General features: G+C 35.2%; 1 protein-coding gene across 7 annotated transcripts in view; it reads right to left on the minus strand.

The window, feature by feature from the left end:
* tau (microtubule-associated protein tau) overlaps window positions 1-17,485 on the minus strand; it is a 144,165-nt gene that overhangs the window by 87,630 nt on the left and 39,050 nt on the right. The window lies entirely within an intron of this gene.

A 17,485-nucleotide genomic window follows, 5' to 3' on the forward strand; every position in this document is an offset into this window, starting at 1 on the left:
AATATGTAATTTCTGATATTAATTAAAGTTATACTAGCGGTTTTCGGTAGCAAGAATGTTCCAAGTCGACTGAGTCCACGAATAACTCAGGGAGGCTTTTGCAAGGAATGAATTAAGTAAGTACTTTGGGTGAAGCGCTATTAGCTGTATAAATCAAAAATGTGGTAGAGCATTATGCTGCAGTAGTTCCAGGGATCTTTGATTAAGGAACTTGAAAATATATTCACAACATTATTCAATTCACATGAAGGATACAATTGGAGGTTTTAATCATAAAAAAAAACAATAAAGCGCACATTTATCGTTTTGAAGATACTCATCTCATACATCGGCTCATACATGAGAACCTCTAAACGAGTTCCTACTTACTACTATACACGAGAAGGTACAAGTACAAGCCATGTAATTTTTTGATCAAGATCAAGAGTAAACGTCCCGCACCTAATTTTAACTTTCAGTGCCAAGTATCTTGGACTTACCAAAGATTGCAAACTTAAATGGTAGGCGTGTGAGGAGCAAATTAGGGAAGCTAAATTGATTTTCGGTAAGAATAGGGGTATCAAACCGAAGATGGTACTATGTTATTGTTAGAAGCTCTTGTTCAACCTGATCAATCAGAAAGTTCAGCGCTATAAACTAAGAAATAGTTGCTCATACGCAGTGTTGTTCAAAGATGTTGCTTCACATATTTTATTAATTTAAAACAAATTTGATATTTTGGTATTTGATATTTTGTGCTTAGATTTAAGTAATTTTGTTCAGTTTAATGCATATTTTACGTCATTATCCAGAAAATGTCAAATATGCGAGTATGCTGTGTAAGCCGAAAATTTGGGCAAAGACATCGAAACTTGATCCCAATTAACTCGACCCTTCTAACTCGATCCACAAGTTTTATAAAGCCGAATTCTAAATATTCGTGCGGAAAAACCCTCCAACTCTTTTCTCATAGGGAGAATAATAATTGTGGAAAACGAATTTCGAATTTTCGAAGTGAGCTGTTTTTCCCAAAGACCCAAGGTGTTATTTCTTTTAAAATAAAAGTCCTTTAGAAACAAATTTTGGACTTTTAATCTTTAAACCAGAAAAAAATTATTTAAAAAATTCGTGCTTTTATTTTATAAATCCGAAAATAAAAGTGAAATTCGGACTTTCATTTTATAAGTCCGAACATAAAAGTTAAATCTGGACTTTTATTTTTTAAGGCCAAAATAAAAGTCCAGACCTATAACTACGGAACGTCTCATCCAGAAGATTTCATACACAATCATTCTTGTTTCGACAGAAAGCAGAATATCAAATTTCAAGGCCATATTTCAATTTGATCAAACTTTATGGCGAAAAAACAGGTACTATGGGAAAGTATAAATACAGTATTAGGAGTTTTGGTGCTAGTTTTTCTATGACAATATTCTGGTATAAGAAGCAAAACTTTCAAATTACTATATAGGTTTCAAATTTAGAGTTTAGACATTTAGAAGAATCTAATGGTAAAAAAATGTTTCATTTCGGTGAGCCGGTCCATATTTATAGGGTCGGACTTTTATTCGGTCTTTAAAAAATAAAAGTCCGAATTTAACTTTTATTTGTGGATTTTTTTGACGAAGTGCCAAAAATAAAAAGGATACCTGATTCGTCATGAAAATGCTATGCGTATCCTCGGAATCCCATAAACTTTTACTTAGGAACATTTTTTGTACCAGCTTTTTTGAACTCAAGAAGAGAAAAATAACTATTAAAATGAGCCTCTGGTTTCGCCAATAACACATTTTATCGCATTTCTGCTTTCTTATGGAAACTTAAATTTTTTTAATGGTTTTAGAGAAAAACAAGTAAGGAAGGTTAAATTCGGGTGTAACCGAACATTACATACTCAGTTGAGAGCTATGGTGACAACATAAGGGAAAATAACCATGTAGGAAAATGAACCGAGGGAAACCCTGGAATGTGTTTGTATGACATTTGTATCAAATGAAAGGCATTAAAGAGTATTTTATGAGGGAGTGGGCCATAGTTCTATAGGTGGACGCCATTTAGGGATATAGCCATAAAGGTGGACCAGGGGTGACTCTAGAATGTGTTTGTACGATATGGGTATCAAATTAAAAGTATTAATGAGGGTTTTAAAAGGGAGTGGTGGTTGTTGTATAGGTGGACGCCGTTTCGAGATATCGCCATAAAGGTGGATCAGGGGTGACCCTAGAATTTGTTTGTACAATATGGGTATCAAAAGAAAGGTGTTAATGAGTATTTTAAAAGGGATTAATCCTTAGTTCCATAGGTGGACGCCGTTTCGAGATATTGCCATAAAGGTGGAACAGGGGTGACTTTAGAATATGTTTGTACGATATGGGTATCAAATGAAAGGTGTTAATGAGTATTTTAAAAGGGCGTGGGGCTTAGTTCTATAGGTGCACCCCGTTTCGAAATATCGCCATAAAGGTGGACCAGGGGCGACTCTAGAATGTGTTTGTACCATATGGGTATTAAATTAAAGGTATTAATGAGGGTTTTAAAAGGGAGTGGTGGTAGTTGTATATGTGAAGGCGTTTTCCAGATATCGACAAAAATGTGGACCAGGGTGACCCAGAACATCATCTGTTGGATACCGCTAATTTATTTATATATGTAATACCTGCCAAGATTTTAAGGGTTTCTTATTTCGCCCTGCAGAACTTTTTCATTTGCTTCTACTTAATCTGGTAGGTGTCACAACCATTTTATAAAGTTTTTTCAAAAGTTATATTTCGCGTCAATAAAACAATCCAATTACTTTACCATGTTTCATCCCTTTTTTCGTATTTGGTATAGAATTATGGCATTTTTTCATTTTTCGTAATTTTCGATATCGAAAAAGTGGGCGTGGTCATAGTCGGATTTCGTTCATTTTTCATACCAAGATAAAGTGAGTTCAAGCAAGCACGTGAACTAAGTTCATTAAAGATATGTCGATTTATGCTCAAGTTATCGTGTTAACGGCCATGCGGAACGACAGACGGACGACTGTGTATAAAAACTGGGCGTGGCATTAACCGATTTCGCCCATTTTACAGAAAACAGTTAACGTCATAAAATCTATGCCCCTACCAAATTTCAAAAGTAGTGGTTAATTTTTGTTCGACTTATGGTGTTAAAAGTATCCTAGACAAATTGAATGAAAAAGGGCGGAGCCACGCCCATTTTGAAATTTTCTTTTATTTTTGTATTTGGTTGCACCATATCATTACTGGAGTTGAATGTTGACATAATTTACTTATATACTGTAAAGATATTAAATTTTTTGTTAAAATTTTACTTAAAAAAATTTTTTTTTAAAAGTGGGCGTGGTCCTTCTCCGATTTTGCTAATTTTTATTAAGCGTACATATAGTAATAGGAGTAACGTTCCTGCCAAATTTCATCATGATATCTTCAACGACTGCCAAATTACAGCTTGCAAAAGTTTTAAATTACCTTCTTTTAAAAGTGAGCGGTACCATGCCCATTGTCAAAAATTTTACTAATTTTCTATTCTGCGTCATAAGTTCAACTCATCTACCAAGTTTCTTCGCTTTATCTGTCTTTTGTAATGAATTATCGCACTTTTTCGATTATTCGAAATTTTCGAAGTTATAGTCCGATATCGTTCATTTTAAATAGCGATCTGAGATGAGTGCTCAGGAACCTACATACCAAATTTCATCAAGATACCTCAAAATTTACTCAAGTTATCGTATTAACGGACGGACGGACGGACATGGCTCAATCAAATTTTTTTTCGATCCTGATTATTTTGATATATGGAAGTCTATATCTATCTCGATTCCTTTATATATGTACAACCAACCGTTATCCAATCAAACTTAATATACTCTGTGAGCTCTGCTCAACTGAGTATAATAATATAGATCCCTTTTACGGTATATCCTACAGTTAAGAAAATGTTTGAATAACTTAAACAAATTGTAGCCTTTTTCGAAAATGGTATAAAGTTGTATTTGATAACAGAAGCTACAGTGTTTTTGCTGCCTAAAATAATAAAGTCGATTCTGATCGGATTTTTGCCACGATTTCGAATTTTATCTTCAAAATTTCTGATCCTCTCTAGTTTTCGCCAATTTGAACCAAAAAAGTTTGGAAAATTGCTTGAAATATGTCTGTACGCATTAGGTGATATGCAAGCTTTTCAAAAACTTACTCTTAATAAATAAAAAAATATTATGACCCACACAATAAGACTGGTACAGAAAGTTTTACAAATTTAGAGCTCCCTATAAGTTGTTTAGGAATGACAAAGTAGGCTTTGAGCTCATTATTTCTGAAGTGGTGTTTCACAGCATTTTTAAAAATATGTTGGCTTTTAAAGTCAAGCCTTAACAATGAAGAAAATGAGTAAGCAGGAAAAGCTACGTTAGCAAATTTTGTACAATTGCACGAATAATCGCAATGTTAGTTACATAAAGTTGACAAAACTCACAGGATTGTCCTATGACACTGACTTAAGGACGGTTTTACACTTCAAAAAAGCCTTAGTGATGGACAAGCCAAAAAGTAGCCGCCCAAAAGGTCATCAGACGCTCAATTGGAGAATAATATTCTATCCCTAATTAGGAAAAGCCGATCCAAGTCAGCAAGAGATGTTGCCAAACCCAATCTTCCGCAAGTCACACGAATGAATCAGAAAAAATGTATTTAAACCTACAAAGAGAAAAAGTTCCAAAACAATGTGAGAAACAGGGGTATGAGATGATTAAATTCGCAAACAAAAATGTTTGTGTTATTATGGACGACGAAACATTTTGGAAATGGACCTTAGAAGGTTGACAGGTAGCCAGTTCTACTGCTTGCAGTCTTAAGAGAACATTTGTATTTGAAAACCAAAAGCCACCTTGATAGAAAAGTTTGGCAGAAAGGTTTGATTTGAAAAGATATTTTTGAATCTGTGCATAAATCCACGTTGTTCTCTACGATGGAAAACATTAACGCAGAAATTTACGTGGAAGAGTGTTTTTTAAAACGTCTTCTGCCATTCTTACGTCGCCAGAATTGTAAATCTATATTTTTGACGAACTTTTGGCTATAGAATATTACACTCATATCAACCAAAAGGAAAAAATTGAATCCAAACGTGCCTTAGTTGAGTTGGTTCAAATGAAAGAAAATTTTTTGAGAATATGGAAACCAAAATAAAACGTTACAGAAGTAAAACGATGGTGCACACAATGTCACTAAAAGTGGATAAAAAATTGTGCAAAATTTGAATTTTAATTACAGAAATGTTTTAACAACTTTTGGGTTCACAAAATTTCAAATATCGCGAAAATTAGAGCAAATTAAAAGTTTAGAAAATCACAACTATGGTGGACACTGGTGGACAAAATAGTAATTTTAGTCTATCGCATTGAGTTTTTCTTTTGTTTCACACTAATTTGGGGTCGCTTATTTCAAATCTGCCCATGAATTTCTTCTAGCGGCTCAAGTTTTTTAAATACGGGTATCATACACAACAACACTTCAATCAAACACAACTGAAATAGATTTTTTATTTGTGGCGCGTATATGTTCAATAAACTTCATTTGAATCCACCAGATCTAGTGAACCGAGCTTAAATGGACTTATTTGGTTCCCCATATGAAACTAATAACACTTCACTCCAAGTTTCGTAAATAAAAGTTGTGTTGAGTAATTGCGCCTATGAGCAAATAAAAAATACCTAATTTCAAGTACAAAACTCCTGTGATATGACGTGAACAGTCGGTCCACCGCAGCGACTAATACTTCTGTGTGGTAAATATAACAGGAATAAACCACGGAAATCACTCTAAATGCATTTGTCTCAACCTACTGAGTGCTGTACGACTAGTTCTTAGCCACATGCACCTTTTTACCAGGACCTTCGCACTATGGAAGAGCGATATCAAGGACACCAGAATGCGCATATGTTAGCTGATTACTGCGGGAGCATTCAGAGTAGTGCTACTGAATCAACTCATAAAAGAAAATCTCTTTAAAGAAAATTTAAATTACTGTAATTGATAATAGTGAAGTTAATTTATAACACAAACAAGTAAGAAAGGCTAAGTTCATTACATACTCAGCTGCCAAATTACAGCTTGCAAAACTTTGAAACTACCTTCTTTTAAAAGTGGGTGGTGCCACGCCCATAGTGTGAAATTTTACTAATTTTCTATTCTAATTTTCTAATATTCTTATAAAGTGGGCGTGGTTATAGTCCGATTTTGTTCATTTTAAATAGCGATCTGAGATGAACCCAAGAACTTACCAGGAACCAGGAACTTACATACCAAATTTCACTAAGATACCTCAAAATTTACTCAAGTTATCGTGTTTACGGACGGAAGAACGGATGGACAGATGTACGGACAGACGTACGGATGGATGGACACGGCTAAATGAATTTCTTCTTTCGCCCAGATCATTTAGTATATAGAAGTCTATATCTATATCGATTAGTTTATACCGTTACGGGGTACCGTGATGCGAACAAAATTAATATACTCTGTGAGCTCTGCTCAGCTGAGTATAAAAACGTTATTTTTACTAAAAACATATTAGGAAATATTTCGGAAACTGGAGCTCTGCTTGGAAAAACGGCTTCCACAATTTGAAATAAGGGTAAAAAGTACTTTAACAATCATGAATCAAATCCCATGGGCAAAAAACCGTAGTTCAAATTTGGTTATCTCCCAAGATGAAGAAGAGCAGTAAATTTAAATGTATTTTAAATCTAACGTGGAAAAGCTAAAACTACCGTGCTTACATTCATTCTTATTCAACATGAGCTTTAAATGGCTATGAATTATTTCATCAACATTCCGCTAGAGTGCATAATGCCAAAGCTCATACAAGGTTTACCTTGCAAAAAAGCTCTTAATTTAAAAGTCTGTCTTTTGCTCTCAATATATTTCTCTCTAGAGATATCAAACACCTCCTACCACCCCAAAGTCCACTGCTAAAACAACAACAACAACTACAACAATGCCGCTAACATGCGAAACGAAGAAAACTTTTAAATAAGTGAGCGGTGGAAATTGTCAACAATGAGTAATCAGTGGTCACCCTCAGCAGTTCTATTGAAATAATTTTTTTCTTGTCATTTGTTTATATTTTTATTTTGTGCTCATTTTTATTTTATTTTGCGACCATTGACAATTTTTTTGTTTTGGTGTTTTTCGATGGACTGTACGTATATAAGAACGCACATATGTATACACATGTACATATGTTTGAATATATGTATTACACCAGCAAATTTACTAGGTCTTCTCTGGCTGTACTTATGGTATTTGTTTTTATCTACACTTGCATATACATAAATATACAGACATGGAAGGTTTTGCCGTGTTAAAATATATTTTAATTTTAATACCCTCTGATTTCTTTCATTCTGTAGTTTTTAGCTCTTCTCCCTCTTTATTTTGGTTTTCATTCAACCATTCTTTTATTGTCTTCTATATTTTTGCGTCTCCATTCAAGCACACACTGTCCCATGACTTATCTTTTAAACCCACCCAACTTGGGTTCAACAAGGAGTGCCAGACAATTCATTACTTGAACAAAAGTTAAGAAATTTATTAATGCAATTCAAGAATTTAATGCGCTGTGCCTATGACCTGAACAGGATGGGGGTGGTTTGGGCACTCATCGTATATATTACCTGTAAAATTCCACCGTCACAAAGTTTGCTAGCGTACAACGGCTAACTGCACTGACGCAGGAAATAAGCAGTTAACTAATTGTTTGAAAAATTTAATCATAATTAAGGCATTAAAGTTGTTGTATGCATTCCTTATGCACATATATAAATGCGTATCTACATATGTGCATACATACATAGACCCTTCAAAAAACGCGGCTACTACATTAATAGTGTAAGGAATACTCCTTTAGGATTATAGGAGTGTTCCAAAACTAATCTGTATTCATACAAAAAATGTGCTCCAATTAACATTGCGATGTCCTAGGAGAGGAGTAGGTGATCAGCGAGACAAAGCGAGAGTGTTGTTTGTGAGTATACCATAGAGTACATACGTGAGAGTACTTTCCAAAGTACTTTCACTGTAGTACTCCATGGAGCACCCACAGAGGATCATATGCCAAAGTACTAAAGAGGAATGTGTCGGAAAGAATTATCGGAGTGAATTTAATTTAAAATGAAAGTAAATGAGGAGGGGCAATACAACTTTTATATTTTATACTAAGAATATTCTTATGTTATTTAGCATTTGCGTGAATAAAGAAAATAATATTTCACTATACTATAGTATGTATACACAAAACCAGTGCGCGGTTGTATTTTATCAGAGTTGCCATAGTAAAATTTTATTATCGGTTATTTGTATGCAATATTTTACTTTTGGCAACTCTGTTCGATCGTCACCGTGTCGTGATCACGTTCGTTAAAAAACGAGCAATGATCGGCTGATGGTGGTCCGCAAACGCATTGCAAAGGAGTATTGTTAGAGTACTCCAACATAAAGAAAATAGAACACGTAATCCAACAATTTTTGCAGGGCAGTTGCGGTCAAAATCAGTAATTTCGCGAAAGATGAATGGCACATCTGAGCAGCGCACCTCATAAAAAAATTGATTGCTGGAAAAAAGGCAAACTTATGGGGAAGTACAAAATAACATTGATTGCTCCCCAACAAGGATACGGAATGCCATCAAGTACCAACCGAATGGCAAAAAGCGTGGAAGAAAGCGAGCAACGTTGTTGTTGTTATTGTAGCAGTGCTTCGCCCCATCCAATAGGTGCGACCATTCACAAATTGTCATCAATGTCCTCTAACGGGAGTCCAAGGAAACTTGCTGTTTCAACAGGGGTGGACCATAATGATAGGCGTGTTAGAGGCGATGGTTCCACAATACAGTTGAAGAACTTTGCATACCGATTTCAACGCCAGCGGCTTCGGGGGCATACAATATACCCGCGGCAGGTATGCCTCACGTAAGAGGCGACTAAAATTCCCAAATGATTCAAGGGGTTGCCAATGCAATGTATAGCTCCTCCAACCCAATTGTCAACTTCAACTACCTGTGGCGAATCTTGTTTCCGAGGTTCTGGCGACACAAAGTTTCTTATGGAAATAGGACGTAGTGTAGGGTTCAATGTAGTCATATTAAATCGTCCCCGAGAGGGTCGGGCTTGTACCTTATTGGTGCTTGTTACCGGAACGTACCGGATTTATGTCCGGCAAGGACCGTAAACATCGATAACACTCCCCAAAACCTTTATCACTACAACAGCAACAAAAGCATACCATTTTCATAAGCGTTTTCGAAAAAACTCGTTAATACGAGAAAATTTTACGATAGCTTCGAATTTTTCTGATTATCCAGTTTTGTATTGCAATCAATTTTAGTCTCAGAAGTTATAGGTCTCTCAAATTTCGCATTGAATTTTGCCAATTGTTTTCTGAAGGGTGCTTTAAATTTTCTTTCATACGATATGGATGAATGGGTGGATATTTTTATATGAAAGAAAAGCACCTTTCCGAAAAAATGTCCAAAATCAATGCAGGTTTTGGGAGACCTACAACATGTAGTTTCTCAGACTAAAATTGATTGCGCTACAAAACTGCATACACAAAAATATTGGGGAAACTCTTAGTAGAAAATTCGAAGTTTTCGTACAATTTTTCCGAATTTTCGAATTTTTTTTTTGTAATTGTCGAAAATAAAATAAAAAGATGATAAAAATATTTTAAGGACTACCTTTATATAAGTGGACCAAAAATAGAAGGCAATTTTTCCTTTAATACAGACATGGTCTTGTTGAATTTTGACTAAAAAACTTTAACAATATCTCTTGTAAAAGAATTTTGAGATTTAAAACTATAAAGGTGGAGCGCAATCTTTCAATTTAAGGCAAACCATATACATGGGATTAACTAATTAATTATTTAAAATTTAAACACGCACTCTACCTTTATAATTTTAAATCCCAAAATTCTTTTACAACAGATATTGTTAAAGTTTTTTAGTCAAAACTCAACAAGACTATGTCTGTATTAAAGGAAAAGTTGCATTATATTTTTTGGTCCATTTATATAAAGGTAGTCCTTAAAATTTCTTTATCATCTTTTTATTTTCAATTTTTAGTACTGCAATTGCAACTTTGATTAGTAATTTAAGTAATTCCTAAGTGAAAATTCTTATCATTATTTATTTGTTCAAAATAGCAAGATTTAATAGAATTAGTGGAATTTTCGCTGACAATACTGGCAAAAACAACAGAATTCCACCTCGCATCATAACAAGAGAATTCCACCTCGTTTGTGAGCTACTTAATTTGCACAGCTGAAAATCGTGGTGAAATTCGTATACGCCCGAAAGTCTAAACGAATTGTGGTGAAATTCGCGTATGCCTAAAAGTGTGCAAGGACGTGCATTGAGTTGGGCCTTCAACGAGGTGGAATTCTACATCGTCTGCAACACTCAGGAGGGTAGCCGTGAATGTATGGCATAATCTTCTAAATAGTTCGACTTGTGCGTCACTTGGCTCAAATTTTTTGATCAAACATTGCACTGTCACCGAGTTTTAAACTATATTTCAGATTTCAAGTCTCTAGATATGCAGGAAGTTAGTTAAAAATCGAATGCAAATTCCCCATATAAAATTAGTTTTCTCAATATTTCGAACCATGCGCCACCTAGTGGAATTTTTTTGATAAAATATTGCATTGTCACCGGGTTCTGACTTACGGCCCAAGTTTCATGTGTCTAGCTCATCGGGAAGTTACTTGAAAATCGATCGCAAGATTCCCACTTTTTTAAAGGATTTGCAGTTATCTTGACTAGCTCGCCATTTAGCGGAGCTTTATTTTAAGTTGTATTGTCACCAGGCCTCTAACTAAGTGCCAAGTTTCAAGTCTCTAGGTAACCGGGAAGTTAGTTAAAAATGGATTGAAAGATTCCCAAATTCAAATTTGTTTTCTTACTATCTCCATCCACGTGCCACCTAGCGAATTTTTTTTGATGAAATGTTGCATTGTCACCGGGCTCTGACCCACGGCCCATGTTTAAAGTCTCTAGCTCACCGGCAAGTTACTCAAAAGTCGATCGCAAGATTCCCCTCGTTTTTCAGGGATTTGTAGTTATCTCAATTAGCACGCCACCTATCGGAACTTTGTTTTCTATAAATTGTATTGTCACCGGGTTTCGAATTATGTGCTAAGTTACAATTCTCTAGGTAACCAGGAAGTTAGTTAAAAATGGATTGAAAGATTCCCAAATTAAAATTAATTTGTCAAATATCCCGATCCATGCGCGACCTAGCGGAATTTTTTTGATAAAATATTGCATTGTCACCGGATTCTGATTTACGGCTCAAATTTCATATCTCCAGCTCACCGGGAAGTTACTCAAAAATCGATTGCAAGATTCCCTGCGTTTTTTTTAGGGATTTTCAGGGATCCTCGTTTATCTCGATTCTTCTGCCACCTGGCGTCATTTTCTTTCCACGAATTGTAGTGCCATCGACTCACAAACTATGTGCTAAGTTTCAAGTCTCTGGATCATCACCGAGAAGTTAGTTAAAAGTCGATCGCAAAATTTCCATTTTAAAATTAATTTTCTGTATATCTCGATCCGTGCGCCACCTAACAGATTTTTTTCTCTTTTTTTTTCATTTGCATTGTAATGTCTTTCGGATCTGAACTATGTTCTAAGTATCAAGTGTCTAGCTCAACGGGAAGTTACCGAAAAAGACTTTTCCGCGGGTCAAAAATTCGTATGGAAATGAGGGGACAAACATGAAAGCGACTTAATATAAAGGTGAAGAAAGAAGAATTTAGTTGATGAAATACAAAATTTTGCACATATTACTTGGACTTTATTTCTTACTTAGTAAAATAAATGAAGTCGTAAATATAAAAAATTCATTTGACTCTCAATCGACAGTTAAGTCATCATGCTAAGGAATTTCCCACCATCCAAAACAGTATGGCATAGCAGAAATTATTGAGGTATTTTTTCAGTCAATATTGCTAACAATCACACATTCGTATTCCAACCATTAGCTCCTGAAGTGATTATAGACAACAACAATTTATTAAACAATTAGGTCATCCAACCAAAAACTACGTGGACGCCATTACTGGTTGTCTAAGTAAGGAAATATTTGTACGCACGCGTATAAATCTACTACTTGTTTAGGTTTATTTTCGTGCAACATATTTGGAAATTATCGATTGATGTTCGACAGACAGCTACTGCAATGACTGATGGCGCTCCTGTGTAACAACGCACGCAAAGGAATTTATCACGTATGCGACCTGTACGATGAAAACTAACCACTTACTAAAATGAATATGGACAAACGTATGATATGTATGTACATGTATGCTTGTGTTAGTATGAACACACAAAAGTTGTGGGCAAAACTGTCCATCGAAATGACCAAAACTGATGCAAACGGAATCTAATGCTAACAACCGGAGGACACGAAAATGGGCATGAATAAATTATGAACAACAAACAACATTATCACAATCATCATCATTATTGTCATTACTATTATCTTGTGAATGACGGTAGCTACGATGTTGGAATGAATTGATAGATGCAATGATAATGGCAAATGTGCTTATTTCTTAGTTATGTGGAAACTTACTCATTATTTTTTACTAAATAAGTTTGTAGTTCATTTTCTGGTATTTTTGCTTAAGTTAGTTGGCGGAAAAACGAAAGTGAGAGAATTTTCCTTTTATGTGTTTACATATGTATATATTTGGTATGCCTTTGTTATTTTATTTACTCACCAACTTTTGTAGGTATATACATATGTAATTGCATTTTTTTTTTTTTCAATTTACTTGCAGCAGTTGAAAACTGAATAGTGGATAGTTTTGAAGTTAACACTTTTAAGCTCTTGATGGGTGAACATACTTTAGCTGCTTTGACGTTCCGCTATGTTATTGTTAAAAAAAAACATGAGTACCAGTAGTCATGAAGTTTGATGTGTAAACTTACAGCCCTGGGCTGAAGTTAAACCACAACAGCCAGAAACAAATAATTTTTGGATTCTTGTTGATAACAACCGATATCGAAAGTTATTGTTATTACCGGCTTTATATCGAAAGCAAAACTATCATCGAGTTGTTGCTATCTCCCAGTGATCGGCTACTTATTGGTTTCTTATCGACGCATTTTAGGCGAGTTACTGATATATCATCGATTCTATATTGAAATTTTTGGGCATCTAATTAATAACAGACCCATGCTCGATAACAAATAATCCTATGACATGTCTATAACTATACGATAGCAAATCGATAACTTTTTATAGCTAATCGATATCTTTACGATAAGAAATCGATTAACCATTGATAAAAATGTAGTGATACTCTATCATAAATAGATACACTATCGATAATAAGTCGATAAGTTTTTGATAAAAAATATATAATTTACCGATTAATAATCTCAACTTTTCTAAAATAGATCGATAAATTTTCGATAATAAACCAATAACTCATCCATACATTTTTGATAGCTAATCGATAACTTTGTGATAAGAATTCGATTACCCATCGAAAAAAAATTGGTAATACTCCGACAAAAATAGATACATTTTCGTATGTTTGTTTAATGGTGTGTTCAGTTTATACTTATATTTAAGAATTCATGAGCTTAACACCTTTGATATCATTACAAAATTGCCTGATGATGATTACGTTGGCGGTTTTCGAAATGGTTCCATCGCAAGAAGCCAGTAAATGTATCTTTCTTTTCAGTTTCTCTTAGAAAACATAATAATTGGATTACAATTATTATTAGCCGGTGTTAAGCTCATGAATTCTTAAATATAGATAAATTTTCTATAACAAGTCGAAAACTTTTTGATAACTTTTGATAATCGGCACCTTTTTTATAATAAATCGATAACTTTTCGATAAGAAACTGATAACTCGCTGATAAAAAGTCGCTTACCTGTGTTTTCGATAGCAAGTTTATAACAATTTTGTAAAAAATCGATAACAAATGGATAACACGGCCCTAACCCGTCGATAGCTACCCGACAGCTCATAGATAAGATGCTATTAACTCTTCGATAACGAATTGATTGACCTTCTTTCTTTTCCTTTCCTTGCAATTATTTTAATTTCTTTTTCTTTCCTTTCCTTTCCTTTGCTTTCCTTTCCCTTCCTTTTCTTTCCCTTCCTTTCCTTTCCTTTCCTTTCCTTTCCTTTCTGTTCCTTACCTTGAATTTGCTTCTTTTGCCTTTTCCTGTATTGCCTTGTCTTCTCAATCGTGGCGCTAACCATAAGCTTCGTCATCCGCATCATTATCCAAAATGTTTACACATCAAAAGAGTAAACAAATAAAGTTTTTACCACCCATTCAACTTTTATATTTATCACCCCTCCGTATTTGGAGTGTCAATATTGTTCCCAAAGTCTACTGCATGAACTTTCCTTGAATATGGTTTGAAGGGGAACTTTTTATCGCTACGTAATCAAACAAAAAATAAATGTAAGGCGCGATAACCTCCGAAGATAGCTTGTCTTCTAATTTGCGTCGTGCTCCTCTTGATTTTCCCTACAAATTGGCCGGACGGGACCTACATGTTTTATGCCGTCTCCGAACGGCATCTGAAAGGCAGATGAGTTTTCCCTGAGAGCTTTTCATAAAAGAAATACACTCGGAGCGCTTGCCAAACACTGCAGAGAGCGACCCCGCTTAGAAACATTTTCTTCTAATTGAAAAACTTTATTTCTAAAATTTTGATGTTGCTTTGTCCGGGGTGTTGACCCAGGGCATACGGGGTGGTTGGCGGAGCATGCTACCATCACATCACGGTGGCCGCTTCGTAATCACTCTTCGTTTTATTTCTTTATCAGATACTGAGCTCTACCTCGCCTACAGAGAACTTTTCCTAGTCTCGCTGTTTCGTTGTAGCATTAAATGTGTGAACAGAATTTTTTCCATGAGTCTCTCTTAACTCTGTCCCCAATACGCTTCGTTTCTCGCACATTTCACCAGCTTAAAAATTCTTAACCACCTCCTAAGAAAACACAGGTTCTTATGGCAGTAGAGCTTCTTTGCTGAGTGAAGACAGTAATTCTAACATTGCACTACCCTTTGGCTTATAAATTACGCCTCCATAAAGAACCGCTTGAGAACGTTTTGTATTCATGTCCTGCGCTCGCTAGCCAAAGGCTCCAGCTACTAGGGGCAGCAGAGTCAACAGATTAAGATGCATTAATTAAGCTGGGTTCTATAAAACTTATAGTATTTGCTAAGAGGGTGGACTTTTACTGTATGGTCGACAACCATATTCTAGTAACACTATGGATAGATTCAAGTCATGTATCGTCTTTATTGGCACGCCAGTTTAGTCTAGCCTAATCTGTATTTGGCACTTGAACTGTTAGTAGGATATTAGGAGATATGTACGCTTCCCTATGAGTCAAAATCAAAAAACAGCGCTTGAAGGATTTATTACAGAACGCGTTGTTTTTTTTTTTTTTTTGTTTTTTGAAAAGAGGTGTTACCTTCATGTTGCACCTTTTAAATGTAGTTTAATTTGTAGGTTATGGTCCGATTTACTTAGGCGAAGCGAAATATTTTCTCAAAGGATGCGTACGAACATATTGGAGAGCTTGAAATCATCAACAGGGCGACATTATTTCCATTAAAGTAAACGCCATAAAATAGTATAGCGTTAAAGCAACATGTCTATGAAAATATGTGGAAAAGAAGTTTCACTTCTGTTGCAAGTGAAGTCTAAGTCTACAGCAACGCCTTATTTGAAAAGATGCTCTGCCTTTTTATGGATGTGATGAATGTAATTGTATGTTATGCTTATAATTGCATCATGCTTACCGTTATTGTTAAATGGATATTCGCATGCATAACAAATATTATTAGCATAAACAAACGTAAAATTAAAATTAGGACCTGCATGTGTATGAAAATATAAAAAGGAGCTTCAATTAAAAAGGTAAAAGTAAAGAAAAACTTTCTTGAAATATTTAATCGAAAGAGAAAGTTGTTTGCATTAAACTTTCAAGGGAATTCGTAAGTCCAAAACTTCTAGAAATTAGACTAAAATATTTATAATGCAACTTCAGAGCAGGTTTATATAGCGAACAGACGCGGGAGTGTAAGTCCAACTTCCTCTCTATGCAAGCAATGGAGAACTTTATAGACAATGAGATAAGATCAAGCATCGTGAGAAAGAGGCCCCTTCACTCAGAACAGCATGTGTACAAAAGGTTTTATACCAACTGATCACGGAAACTCAGAGTACCTTTGAGCATGGTGAGGTAATGCGCCAACGTTGATATCGAGTTAGTCAAAGCTCTACTTAACGGACGTCATATTATAACTGATTACCACCAGCTGATAAAAACAATGCCGCGTATTATTGCTTCTCTTGTGAAGGAGAATCTGCTACCAAGGCTATGTTAGCGACATTATTAGAAAAGTTCAAAAGAACTATCTGCAATATCCTCCGAAGAGAGCTAAATCTAACAAAGCAATGATGAATTGCTGTGGGACAAAATATTGTTACGAATTTTATGGAATTCTTTGTTATTTTGCAGCTTGTTTTAACGATCGAATCGTTGAACTGTCGAATAAATAACTCAAATAGTCGAGACATTATTGGAAAAGTTCAAAAGAACTCTCTGCAATATCCTCCGAAGAGAGCTAAATCTAACAAGGCAATGATGAATTGCAATGAACTCCAATTAAGCATGTTAAAATCAAATTGATTGATCATTCCTCAACTTGCGCTGCTTTCATAGCCGGGTTACCTCGTTCATCTATTTCTCCTAAGGTCTACGCTTCTCATGAACAGACCTATCGAACAGTTGTATCTCATAGTTGGTTATTTAGCTATGTACATGTATATATGTGAGTAACGCAGCTTCACTCTTAGCTAATTATTACATGATGTGGGACCCTTTTTTTCTTCTCGTATGTGAAATATTATCTTTGCTGTTAGCCTTTACATGTATGTTTGGATGATTGCATTGCTGTTGTTGTGCATTTATTTACTAGCAAATTAGTGATATATCGAAATGCTAATATTCGGATCAGTATAAACTCCAGCACGACAACCTTCATTTACCAAAAAAATATCCTTGGAAGTGAGAGCAATCTCCCTAAATGGGGTACACTTAGAGACAGTGACCGAAGTAAAATATTTAGAAGTGATTTTCGACACCATCCTAAACAGACCTATACTATTATAACGGCATTGGTAGACAAGCTTTCAGCAGGATCCTAGCATGCGCGTGCCTTACGAGAGCCATATGCATCTGAACAACATCGTCAATGGAAGCGCTGCTCCAATAAGTTTCCCTTATATAAGCTTGCTTGCCTAACTGCGATATGCAAAGGCTATGGCAGGAGGTTACAACACTAACAGATAATAAATAACCAATTCAATATTAACATAAGGTTTCTACTGGAATACTCACAAGCCACTGCATACTCAACGCCCATATGTAGAAGATGTGTATTTTGTCCA

The sequence above is a fragment of the Eurosta solidaginis genome, chromosome 1, assembly GCF_040869045.1.
Source record: "Eurosta solidaginis isolate ZX-2024a chromosome 1, ASM4086904v1, whole genome shotgun sequence".
Classification (NCBI taxonomy): Eukaryota; Metazoa; Arthropoda; class Insecta; order Diptera; family Tephritidae; genus Eurosta; species Eurosta solidaginis.